Genomic DNA, 14,315 nt, shown 5'->3' with positions numbered 1-14,315 from the left:
CCAAACCAACACATGGCAGGGAGAGAGCCCGTCAAATTAATACCCTACCTCTGATCATCAGTGCCTTCCATTGGCTGAATTTACAATTCAGGGGCCAAGTTTATGTGCTCTGATAATGTGTACATTTGAGCTCAGCCTCTCAAAACACAGGTTGGAAGTGAGATAATCCCCAGGGGCAATTGAAGAGAATATCCAGCCCATTCACATATATATATTTTTAGATGGAGTTTCACTCTTGTCACCCAGGCGGGAGTGCTGTGGCCCTATCTTGGCTCACTGCAACCTCTGCCTCCTGGATTCAAGCAATTCTCCTGCCTCAGCTTCCCAAGTAGTTAGGATTACAGGCACCTGCCACCACACCCAGCTAATTTTTGTATTTTTAGTAGAGATGGGGTTTTGCTGTGCTGGCCAGGCTGGTCTCAAACTCCTGACCTCAGATGATCCACCTGCCTCAGCCTCCCAAAGTGCTGGGATTATAGGCATGAGCCACTGTGCCTGGCCCCATTCTTCAATATTTTATGTGATGCTCACATGACCTGAGATTCACATCTGAAAATTAACATAACTTAATCCCACATAGCCTTGAAGTAGGGTCACTTCTATCTTGAGGAGAAACAGAGGAAGAAATCATAAGCATACCAAATGTACATTGAGACTAATGTTAGGAACACGGTAACAGAAGCATAAGTTGTCATTAATTTCCAATTGTTCTCAACTTTTATCAGCACTAAATATCAGGCTCAGAAAGACTCCTTTTCCCCAAATATAGAACATTCCCTGATAAATTTCATTGTATGGAGCCATTGGCTTCTCCTAGTGCAGGATTAATATGTTCCCTTTATTACTTTTGATGTTTTTAATCATACCTTTATTTATTGTTAATTATATTCCAAGTGCTATTTTCAAGAACTTATACATAAATTATTTTGATTATTACCAACGGATCAATGAAATAGGCGCTATCATTAGCATCGAGTACAGGCAGATCTTGTTTTATTGAGCTTTGTATTATTGTACTTTGCAGATACTGCATTTTTTAAAAGTGAAGATTTGTGGCAACCCTCTTTCAAGCAAGTCTATCAGTGCCATTTTTTCCAACAACCTATGGTTACTTTATGCCTCTGTGTCACATATTGGTAATTCTCATACTATTTCAAAACTTTTCATTATTGTTACTTGTTATGGTGATCTTTGATGTTACTGTTATAATTGTTTTGGGGACCCACCGTGAACTATACCCATATAAGCTGGTTAACTTTGTTGATAAATATCAGTAAATACTGTGTTGTTCTAACTGTTCCACCCACTGACTGTTCCGTCATCTCGGTACCTTTTCCTTGAGCTTCCTTATATTCCCTGAGAACTAACAATATTAAAAACAGGTCAAGTAATAATGCTCCAAAGGCCTGTAAGTGTTGAGGGGAAGAGTTGCATGTCTCTCACTTTAAATCAAAAGTTAAAAATGATTAAGTTTAGTGAGGAAGACATGTCAACAGCCAAGATAAGCCAAAGCCTAGACTTATTACATAAAACAGCTAGCCAAGTTGTGAATGTAAAGGAAAAATTCTAGAAGGAAATTAAAAGTGCTGCTCCAGTGAACACACAAATAATAAGAAAGCAAGATAGCCTTATTACTAATATGGAGAAAGTTGAGAGGTCTAGATAGAAGATCAAGCCAATTACAACATTCTCTTAAGCCAAAGCCTAATTCAGAGCAAAGCCCTAACTCTTTTCAATTCTACGATGAGTGAGAGAGGTGAGGAAGTTGTAGAAGAAAAATTGGAAGCCAGCAGAGGTTGGTCCAGAGGTTTAAGGAAAGAACCCATCTCTCTAACAAAAAAACGAAAGATGAAGCAGCAAATATTGATTTAGAAACTGGAAAATGTTATCCAGAAGATAAAGCTGAGATAAGTGAAGGTTGCTACATTAAACAACAGATTTTTAGTATAGGTGAAACAGCTTTGTATTGGAAAGATGACATATAGGACTTTTATAGCTAGAGAGGAAAAGTCAGTGGCTGCCTTGAAAGCTTCAAAGGACAAACTGACTCTATTGTTAGGAGCTAATGCAACTGGTGACTTTAAGTTAAAGCCAATAGTCATTCATCATTTCAAAAGCTCTAGAGACCTTAAGAATTGTCCTAAATATACCCTGCCTATTCTCTATAAATAAAGCAACAAAGTCTGGATGATAGCACATTTGTTTATAGCATTGTTTACTGAGTATTTTAAGCTCACTGTTGAGAACTACAGCTCAGAAAAAAAAGTTTGTTTTTTTTTCCTCAAAATATTGCTGCTCATTGACAATGCCTCTATTCACCCTAGAGCTCCGATGAAGATGTACCAGGATATTAGTGTTTTCATTCCTGCTAACACAGCCTCCATTTCTGCAACCAATGGATCAAGGAGTAATTTTGACTTTCAAGTCTTATTCTTGAAGAAATAAATTTAATAAGGCTATCACTGCCACGGATAGTGATTCTTCTGATATATCAGAGCAAAGTAAATTGAAAATCACCTGGAAAAGATTTACTATTCTAGATGTCATTGAGAAGATTTGTGATTCATGGAAGGAGTCAAAGTATCAACATTAACAGGTGCTTGGAAGAAGTTGACTCAAACCCTCATGGATAACTTTCAGGGGTTCAAGACTTCAATGGCAGAAGTAACGGCAGATGTGCTGGAAATAGCAAGAGAATTAGAACTGGAAGTGAAGCCTGAAGATGTGGCTGAATTGATGCAATCTCACGAGGAAACTTGAACAGATGAGGAGCTGCTTCTTATGAATGAGCAAATAAAATGGTGTCTTGAGACAAATATTATTCCTGGTGAACATGCTGTGAACATTGTTTAAATAATAACAAAGGATTTCAAACACTGCATAAGCTTAGTTTTTACAGCAGTAGCAGGATTTGAGAGGATTGACTCCAATTTTGAAAGAAGTTTACTATGGGTAAAAGGCTATTTAACATGATTTCATGCTACAGATAAAAATTTCATAAAAGGGAGAATGAATTGATGCCACAAACTTCACTGTTGTCTTTTTTTTTTTTTTTTTTTTTTTTAATGGAATCTCACTCTGTCACCAGGCTGGAGTGCAGTGGCACAATCTTGGCTCACTGCATCCTCCGCCTTCCAAGTAGCTGGGACTACATGTGTGCACCACCACGCCCAGCTAATTTTTGTATTTTTAGTAGAGACAGGATTTCACCATGTTGGCCAGGATGGTCTCCAACTCCTGACCTTGTGATCCGCCCACCTCAGCCTCCCAAAGTGCTGGGATTACAGGGCATGAGCCACCGTGCCTGGCCCACAGTTGTCTTATTTTAAAAATAGCTGCATCTGCATCTACCCTATCCTTCAGCAACCACCACTCTGATCAGTCAGCATCCATCAACATCGAGGCACAACCCTCTACCAGTTAAAAGGTTTCCACTCACTAAAGACTCAGGTAATCGTTAGCATTTTTAGCAATAAAGTATTGTATTTTTAAATTAAAGTATGTACATTTGTATACATAGTGCTATTGCATACTCAATAGGCAACAGTTTAGGGCAAATATAACTTGTATATGCATTAGGAAACCAAGTCATTAGTGTGACTCACCTTATTGCAATGATTTCTTTATTGTGGTGATCTGGAACTGCGTCCACAATACTTCTGAGGTATGCTTGTAACTTAGTTGTAATTTGAAGCACAGAGGAGTCGAATTTTGCTAAGTTCACTTAGATAATAGGTAGAAGATTCAGTATTTGGAATGAAGTGTTCTGATTTGTGTTACTAACGTTTCTGTTATTTTGATTTCATGTGTAAGATGCTTTAGATACGAATACTAGGAAAAAAGTATCTTTGTAGGCACAGTTTGATTGGCTTACATTTTTAAGTTGTATTGTTGCCATGCACTAAGATACTATTCTTCTAAATTTATGTGTGCCATAGTGATGTATGAACATATGCTTTCCCATTTTGGGGAGATGAAATGAAAGCCAAAGATATGGTTAATTTTTGGATAATGTTCTGAATTATTAGTTCCTATTTGGTTTCTCTAAATAAACAATTAAAAATAAGAAAATAATAATACATTCACTCCAAATCCAAGATCTCTAGACATTTGAAATAGCAAGTAGAATTTGAGGTATTTCTGTTATTTTTCCTAAGCCCTCCAAATCTGCTTGTTTATTGATAGTCTAGAAAAAAGATAAAGATTCAAGTGTCTTTGAGTGTTAGTGCACAAAGCTTTAAGAGTAACACACATTTATTGAGGATGTATTATGTGCTTAGTATTCTGATCAATACTTTATATAATCATATCAAATGAGCTTCACAATTACCTTATGAGCAAGGTCATAATATTAAACCCATTTCGTAGATGAGGAAATAGAGTTTTAAAGACACTAAATTACTTATAGAGAGAGTAAGTTCTAAAGTAGTGATATTTCTCTAACTGTATTAAAGACTACTTGTACAAGAATTATGTCATGGTGCTTGTAAAAACCCACATCTCTGTGTGTCCTCAGGCTTCCCTCTGAGTAACATCAGCATTTGTGTTTGAATGTCTCAATGTTTTAACCAACACCTCAGCTGAGATGTTTGAGAATCATGTTTATAAATTGTATTCACTAAAGAAGGGAAGCTGTGGGAAAGAAATGCAGTTTTTGCTTATTATCCTGTGAAAGGGTGCCTTTCCATGTATTCTATAAATACTTGCTGAGTTACTCAGCAAGAAGCAAGCATAGAGTTGTTAGGAAAAGACCTAACTAAAGCATTTTAACTTGTCCTTCTGTGCAGTAGCCTCTGGGCCTTCTTGAGAAGCATTTATTCATTTTACAAACCCCACGAGCTTTCTTACAAACTTTCTTTTCCTTCTTTTGCACAAAATTACTGCTGTTTGTTGAGTCTAACCAGAAATGAACTTGGAATAGTAATTGTATTTCTGTAATGTCTTTCTGTTTCCTGTAAGCCAGGATCTGGGGTTGGTGCTGGTAATACAATAGTAAGTGGAGAAGTCACAGTGCCTGCTTTTGTAAAGTTTCTGGTATAGTTAACACTACAAAGTTTTATTTTAAGTTGTAGAAGTGAGGTATAAATGGAGAATGTATTATTCCTATGTTAAGTATTAGAAAATAGAAGGTAAAAAATCTATGTGACTTGTTCATTTTTGTACTTTAAGTGACATTATCTAAATTGTTCTACCGATTCCAAGTTTAGTATTCGTTTTGTTACATCACGCTATCTTTCAAACTTAGATATTCTGCATACATTTTAAGCTTCGATATTTTGCCCAACTTAATTAAGCACTAGCCTATATTGTCCTGATTTTAATTTTATGTGTGTATATATGAAGATGCAGTAAATCATATTGTATTCAGGTAATTAGAAATTAGACAAGAAGAAAGAAAATTAAGGGAAAGTAGAATAATTGGGAAACAAGTGATCAATTTATATGTTGGCTTCTGGATATTCAAAGAAGGGAGTGGGCAAGTGATTTTGGTAGTAAAGATAATATTAAAAATGACATCAAGGAGAAGAAAGGAAGAAATAAGCAATTTTTGGCTATTGATTTTTTCATTCAGAACTTTCATTGTGCAATAAAGCCCTTAACTGTGATATCCGGCCCCTTTCTTTGCATTAAGGTAGCCGGTCCACCTTGGCCATGCCAGCCTTCCTCTCACACATTCAATAATGTGTGTTCTCACAGAAGGTAGGGTGCCTTTTCTGATTATGAAAATAAGCACAATTCACATTTCCTTTTCCATCTTCAGAAAGCTCAAACCTGTGAATGGGAAAGGTAGAATAAATTCCTTCAGAGACTAAGGAAGTAATCAACAGTCAAACTCTGTGTATAGTATTTTGATGCACAAAATGGAGACTCTGGGGAAAACAGAGAAAAGAAGTTTCTCATTATTGAGTAACTCCCAACCTGCTTGGTAGTAGAAGGTATGCGTATCTGAAAAGCTCAATAGCAATTTCGTGTGGCGTAAGATTAAGGAGCACGGGAACACTAGTACAACAGGAACCCCAAAGAAGAGATTGAGATAGCTCTGAAATGATGGGAAAAGGTTTTATTTACAAGTTCAGACTTTAGTTCGGTATTGATGGAAGGGCAGGATTTAGATGAACAGACAGGAGATGGACAGGACAAATAGCTGCCATGGATGGCAATAGGTTCATGGAAAAGTGAATTGATTCAATATTTTTGAACTGAGGATTTATGTTACAGGATAGATGATCTAAGACAGCATGCTGTATTGTAATGGCTGTTATCTTTTATTCTCTTCTAGATTGTTTATCACGAGAGGACAAAGAATATATATTAGTTTATGGGGCATATATCTGCATAACTATGTGACAACATTGTTCTATGGGCTGAGGATAGACTGATAAGGAAAGGCAAGAAAGCCAAGGGCTTTCCTGCGGGGGAACTTCCATTTCAGTCAGGTGATGCCAGTAAGAAGCCCACAAATAGACATGAAAATTTCTGACAGTGGTAAAGTTACAAAGAAACAAAACAGTGGTAGACTGTGTGGATGTGGGCTGAAGGGAAGCTAATTTAGTTTGGGTAATTAGACTTAGCTTCATTGAAGAAGTGATGTTTAAATAGAGACTGGATTCACAAGAAGGAAACAGTCATGGGGTTGTGGAGGCAGAGCATTCTAGGAAAAAAAAATAGCAAATGCAAAAGCCTTGAGACAAGAAAACGAGTTTGATTTGTTGGAAGAATTTTTTTTAAAAACCCACTAATTTGTCTGCAATATTGTGAATGAGGCAGCAAGTAATAGGAGATAAAGCCCATGGTCTGTGAAGAGTTGTAGCTGTAGTATCCTGAGATCCCACCTGTAGTAAATACTTACTAAATATTTATTAAATAAGTTAATTAACAGTATAAGTCATGATCAGATTGTGCAAGATTTGGTTTTCAGTTTAAATTTTACTTGGAGAGAGACTGTAGTTTTGATATGTAGGATGGACGAAAGATGTTGAGACTGGACTTTGGAAAACCATATAGGAAGCGGCTGAGGTTCACAACCCAGTGTTAACAGCCCATTTGCCTGCATCATGTGTAGGAGGATAGAGCTTCATTAATAGACATTGGAATTATCCTGTGAACCACAATGTATTGAATTCTTGGAGACTTGGAGGATAGAAGAGTAGGCAAAATGCCACTGAAAAGTCTAAAGACTCTCAAGTTTACAACTTTCAACTGTAAAATAATAAGGATGAAATTTTGATTTAAAAATATGTGGAGAGGGCCAGGCGCCCCGTGGGCTCACACCTGTAATCCCAGCACTTTGGGAGGCTGAGGCAGGCGGATCATGAGGCCAGGAGATGGAGACCATTCTGGCCAACATGCTGAAATCCCGTCTCTACTAAAAATACAAAAATTAGCTGGGTGTGGTGGTGCGTGCCTGTAATCCCAACTGCTCAGGAGACTGAGGCACGAGAATCACTTGAACCCAGGAGGTGGAGGCTGCAGTGAGCCAAGATCGCACCACTGCACTCCAGCCCGGTGACAGAGCGAGACTCCATCTCTCTCTCTCCATATATATATATGGAGAGAATCAGAGCAATCTAAACACACACACACATGCACGCACGCACACACACTCTGTTCCGTGATAAAGATGAATGTAGAAATGAAGGGGAATAATATCAGGTATAAAGATCGGTTGTGGCTTAGATAAAAGAGTTTAAGAAGGGGAGAGAGGAAAGTAGAATTGTCTTATGACCAGTGCTCTCTTGTTTGAAGTAGGGGGTAAGTGACTCAGCTGCTGCTTATATAACCCATAGTAGGGTGTAGAGACACATCTCAACTATTAAGTGACTTGGACTGAGAGGAAAGGGGATCTCAAGAATAAGAGTTTCTAGTATTACTTTCTATTCTGAGTGTTGGGGACTTACATATATTTTTAGAGAACTGAGCCATCTCCCACTTCCAGACCTCATTAGTGTTATGGTGGGATAATCCGACCCAATGAATTAAACCAGTCCTGGCTTTGATGTATTCCTATTGTAAACATAAATAAACACAATGGTCAGATCCCTCCATAGCTGTTGGTAATGACATAAAGACAAAGCTTTATGATAAGACTTCGGACAAAAAAAAAGTTGGATTACATGTCTATATTAATATTAATGTATTTCATTTGATATTTGAATCTGTACCAATTTCACTTGTCTTAGAACTTAAAAAAGCTTGTAGGACACAAGTAAAATTGTACACAAAATAGCTGATATTCTAATCTTCCTATGTGTTTATAGCATATATTTATATCTGCAATCAATTGAAGATTATACTCCCAAATAGACTACCAAACATGATTCAAAGGAATAAATGTAAACAGTTAGAGAAAGAAAACACAAAGAAATACCTTATTGGTGAGCTTTATATTCCTTAGATTTAAAACTCTATATGGCTTGGTTTTATTGCTTAGCTTGCCTATAAAATCTTACCTACAGAAGCATTAATTTAGTTAGTTGAGTCAAGGAGTATATAATGTCTTTCTCAAAGGGATTTATTATCTACCTTTTCTGGTTTACTTATCTCTAGTTAGCAATAATCACTACCTACTATACTGTATACTATGTCGTTTGTTTTGTTTCTTGGCTGTTGCTTCACCTAAAATATACACTCCTTGAGCTTAAGGATTATTTTTTGTGTTTTATTAACTGCATAGGTCCAAGTCCTGGATAGTTTTAGCACATATTTGTTGAATTAATGAAGGAATAGGTAAATCAATCAGTATATGAGTAAGAAAACTAAATGGAGGACAAACGTCTACATTCTTTCACACCTCCCGGAATAACAAGTGAGAATGCATTTTTGGCAAATAGGAAGTGACTTGAGGTTCTTGACCAATATGTAAGACTCAGAATGGCATTCCACAGGAGATATTGTGTGACAGTCGCATTTGATTGCTGATTTCTAAAAGCTTAAGCCACTAGTAACCTTTCTCTAATTTCCTAATCTTTTCTTTGGAATATATCAACATTACATACTTCCCTACAGAACCTAACAGATAATTCTACTTGAAATTCACCTATACCTTTTTTTTCCTTAAAAAAAATTGCATGACTACTTTTAGTTATAAATCTTTAAACTAGAACCAGCCTAGACTAATACAAATTCAGGATATACATATATGTTTTCAATTAATCGTTTTGTAACAGAGCTGAGATTTTAGGAAATTCTCTTATTTTGCTGGAGCGGAAACAAAAGCTAATTAATTTTACTGGATATCCTTTGTATGAGTTTGAGCCCACAAAAACAGTAAGTGGGCAGTGCAGCAAGTTAGAACAACACAGGACACAAATGATTGAGAACATCACTGGGCTGACTCTTTTTGTGTGACCGACTATGTACCTGAGCTGTCAGGAAGGGACAAGTCAATTTGACTGATCAACTCTAGCAATGTTGTAGAATATTATGATTGGATTGAATATTTGGGTTCTGTAATCCTTACTAGGTTTCCATAAGGTTCTTAGATTAGTACAAACTGAAAGATGTTAAGAAAAATGTAAAAAACAAAAAAGGTCAGGTGTTACATTTGAGAGTTTTCTCCCTTGCCTCCAAAATATTTGACATAAGAATCTTCTTACCAGAATGTTCTGGTTGTCAATCTTCAGTAGAGTAGCATTCATGTCAGTGCAGTACTGCTTACTCTCTTTCCATGTCAAGTTGTATTTGAAGAACCCGTAGCGGCTATCTCCATAATATCTCCAGTTTGTGTCACAGGGGCTGTGTTTATGGTCGTCTGGAGAAACCAAGCACGAGAATGTTGTTGCTGTTTTTAAATTGGAATTACATTTTCCCTACATTCAATGTTTTCTGCAGATCTCAAGACTCCCTTCAGTTACTGTCAGAGAAATGCTCCAGGGATTAGAGAAATGAAGAGGTTAAAAAAACAATACTTACTAAAAGTACCCTTCTGTTTTTGTTGTTGTTGTTGTTTTTGACTGAGTCTCACTCTGTCACCCTGGCTGGAGTGCAGTGGCACGATCTTGGCTCACTGCAACCTCCACCTCCCAGGTTTAAGTAATTCTTCTGCCTCAGCCTCCCGAGTAGCTGGAACTACAGGCACCCACCACCATGCCCAGCTAAGTTTTTTTTGTATTTTTAGTAGAGACAGGGTTTCACCATGTTGTCCTGGCTGGTCTCGAACTCCTGACCTCAGGGGATCTGCCCATCCTGGCATCCAAAAATGCTGGGATTACAGGCGTGAGCCACCACATCCAGCCGCCCTTTTGTTCTGATTGTTTTGTTACATATTGGCAGAAGAGCTTTGCTAATTGTTGCAGAGTTCCTGAGAGATTTTCATTCTCAACTTGTAGGTAATTTTGCTGCATGACAGCTAGATATAAAAAATAAATAATAACATTTTGTAATCAGAATTATAAAAATGATGCAAAGATTTTTTATTGAATTTTCATTTCATTAAAATTGCCAATATCTGAAGAGTTTACTAGATACAGGTGATTAAATGAATGTTGAAAAGAGTGAAGGGGCTATAAAGAACAGATTAAGAAATACACAAAACTGACACCTGAGGGTTAATAATTGAACTGTTTGAAGGAGACAATCACAAATAAAAAAGATTCCTAGATCAATAACGTGCCCAAAGCAGTTGTTTTGACATTTTCTTGAATACAGGATTCTCAGCTGAGTTCAGAGAGGTGAATGAACTCATTTTCTGTTCCTTGCGTGATGCCAGACTATTCATTTATTTTAAAATGCATACTGATTTCTTGTTATGGTTAAAGTACTTGTGATAAGATTGGGCACGGTGGCTCATGCCTATAATCCCAGAATTTTGAGAGGCCAAGGCTGGCAGATCACTTGAGGCCAGGAGTTCGAGATCAGACTGACCAACATGGCAAAACTTTGTCTCTACTAAAAATACAAAACTTAACCAGGCGTGGTGGTGCACACCTTACTGCCAGCTACTCGGGAGGCCAAGGCATGAGAATCTCTCAGACCTGAGAGGTAAACGTTGCAGTGAGCCAAAATAGCTCCTCTGCACTCCAACCTGGGTGAAAGAGCAGAACTTTGTTTCAAATAAATAAATAAATAAATAAATAAAGTACTTGTGATAATTAGGTAAATAACAAAGACATAAAAGATGATAAATGAAAGATTCTAAAATATCTTATGAAAAATCAACAAATATGTAAACAAGCAACAGCTATGCAGACTACAGTGTGCCACTGGAGGACTGTGAGATTTACTGGAGGGAAGCAGCACAATATTTTAGTAAACAAAGTGGGATGAAGGAAATTTGAGGTAGAGAGAATAGAATGAGAAAAATTTCAGACAGGGGAACATAGGATTTACATATGAAATTGAAAAACTCCATGGTTCTTAGGATATGCAAGATAGGAAGAGGGACAAAATAGTTTTTTAAAATAGTTTGGATCCATATTTAGGAGTTCTTAAAAGCCAGTAGTAAATTCTTAAAAATACTTTTAAGTAATAAAAACCTAGAAAGTTATTTTGATCACAAGGAAAAGGTCGGTGTTCTCCTTCATTGAGAATATCTTGGCAGCTATGTATAGGACAATTGAAGTAGTGACAAACAGACAAATAGTGACAATTGAGAAGCTTAGTGGGATATGCCATGACCCTTCAGTATTACCTTCCTCCAGTCGAATCTTTGGCAAAGAGTCAGCACTTACACCAAATCCCCAGGGCCACCAGCCCAACAACCATTCCCACGCACAGAATCAACAGAATCGGCCATCACACGCCACCAGGAATATGCCACTGTAGGCATAAAATAAAGATATCAAGGAGCAGGCAGTGTGGGTTAGCTATGGGGAAGGCTCACCCCTGCCCCTGTCCCTGCCATCTCAAGATTCTCCAAGTAATGGAAAGAGCTTTGCTGGCAGATCTCACCTGTGTTCTCTTGATGATCATCAACAATAGGCATGGCCCACTCCCACACCACACACCCATCCTCATCCCCAATGGACTTTACCTCTCCAAGCCAAAACATTACTCTCTGTTAAGGCCTGATGTGTTTGTATTTTTTGTTTTGTTTTGTTTTATGGCCACCCATCCCATGAATAACTGCTTTAATAAACAGCAACTGGAGAATCACACACACATTTAACTTTATGAAATGAGCTTTTATTTTAGCTTGCATTGAAAGTAGTTATAAGAACAGCCATACAAAGCTAGATGATGTGTTTATTGTAGGAATATTGGGGAGGATTTTGTCTATTTTGCCATTAGAGTAGCTCTTACATAGCTTTATGGAAAATTATTTTGTTGTTGTTGCTCACATTTAGAAAATGAAGTTTCCAAACATTATCTTCCCTTGTCCCCTAAACCTCTATGCCTTCAAACATTAAACTCTCAGAGGCTTAATGCAAAGTTCCCTGCCCTTATATTTGATATTTGTATTCTAAATAGGTCTGTATGAGCCTATGAAGGTACAGCTCAAATGCTATAGAGCACTCACGTTATTCAGGAAAAAGAAATTGAACTATATATACTATCAATAGTAGAAAAAGAAAAAAAAGGTTGTATTCATTTTTCTAATTCATTTCCAAATTATTGGCTCTGGGCATTCTTATCTGAAGTGAGAGCTGGTTTTCAAATTTCAATATTTAAGGTGATGTATCCATCTTCAACCTTCATGGCTACCTGAAGACTGCAAGTGAGCACAGGGTTCAATGACTTTGCAAAATGTAGTGTCCAACTCTTACAATTTCAGTATCTGTCAGTATATGATCTTCCTCTCTGGTAGGGTAGAACCATGTGAGATGGGACACATTTTTTTTTGTTTGTTTGCTTTTTGTTTTCCAGGAAGCCCTTTAATAGGTGCTCAGAGATACGTGGACCGTGAACACAAAAACACAAAAATAATAAATAACTTGTGGTAAAGAAGTAGATAGAGCATTTGTTTCCTGTCTCCTTATCTTCAACATTAAGTAAATAGATACTCCACCATGTGTATCCTTCTGAAGAACAAAAGTTCATGATTCATCTTAGCCCTAGCATAGTCTAAATCACATTGTTCAAATGAAGTGATTTCCTATGGATAGCACACCAGCAGATATACAGTTTATCCCATTGTGAGAAGCAAGTCTAATATAATTGGATCTTATAGAGGCTAAATTTCATGGCCTTGTGTTGGAAGAAATCATTCCTGATTATGACCTAGAATTTACCCAACTTCTTGCATATTTTATACATCAATTTTTTTTATTTGAAGACTCCATGTGGGGCAGGCCTGATATTGCTTAGATTTAGATATTGAAGGAAAACTATCAAATAAAGTAAAATAATACAGTTAGTGACTTGCTGCATTATTCTTCAGTAATGTTTGCACTTTACAGTGAATTTCTTGGAAATGGAGAATTTTGATGTGATGAAATCACCTAATTTCAGGTATAGTGGTGATTAGATTAATATTTAAGGCTGAATGGTTTCCTAGTATCCTTTCATCACAATGTAATATGTATTGTATTGCATACATTTAACTTTATGAAATGAGCTTTTAAGTTATTTTAGCTTGCATTGAAAATAGTTATAAGAACAGCCATACAAAGCTAGCTGATGCGTTTATCATACGAATACTGGGGAGGATGTTGTCTATTTTGCCATTAGAGTAGCTCTTACATACTTTTATGGAAGATTTTGTTGCTGTTGTTAAACCCCCATGATCAAAAAAGCTTCCATTTTTCCAAATAAGTGGTACTCTTTTACTTTATAAGTGATCCGATTTCTTTTTTTTCTTCTAATTAGCAGAATGTTAGACTTCTCAATATAGTAACTATGTGAGTTGTAGTGGCAGATATTTTGTTTACTAACATGCCCTTTGACATAGCTTGTACATATTTTTTTTCTCCCTGCTATCTCCTTCTCTGTGAATTCTTTGTCAATTCACTTAAAATGATCCTGCATTCTAAAATTTCTTTCTCTACACTCTTCAAATTATTTTGAGAATGAAGTGAAGAATAAACAACCAAAAAAGTAAGACAGTACCTGATTTTGGAAACAGAAACTTAGTATGATTCAAATATTTTTACCAAAAACACCAATTCTTAATAATAAAAAAGCTCACTTCAAATCAATGCTGAATTTCTTAAAAGTACTAAAAATTTAAAAAGTTAAAATCCCAAACCCATTTTTGTCACTGAGTTTTTTAAAATCTCAGTTAAAATATTCAGTAGTTCTCAGTTGTAAGCTGGGTAAATTCAGTCACTTACCATTCACCTACCACAGCGTGTGTCCTTGTAACTTCTGTTTTAGCCAAAAGGGACTCTTAAAATTCTTCCTTCACTCATTCTCAGGCTATGTGAACTTTCTTTTTG

The sequence above is a fragment of the Macaca nemestrina genome, chromosome 10 (assembly GCF_043159975.1).
Source record: "Macaca nemestrina isolate mMacNem1 chromosome 10, mMacNem.hap1, whole genome shotgun sequence".
Classification (NCBI taxonomy): domain Eukaryota; kingdom Metazoa; phylum Chordata; class Mammalia; order Primates; family Cercopithecidae; genus Macaca; species Macaca nemestrina.
This window is presented reverse-complemented; position numbering follows the sequence as displayed.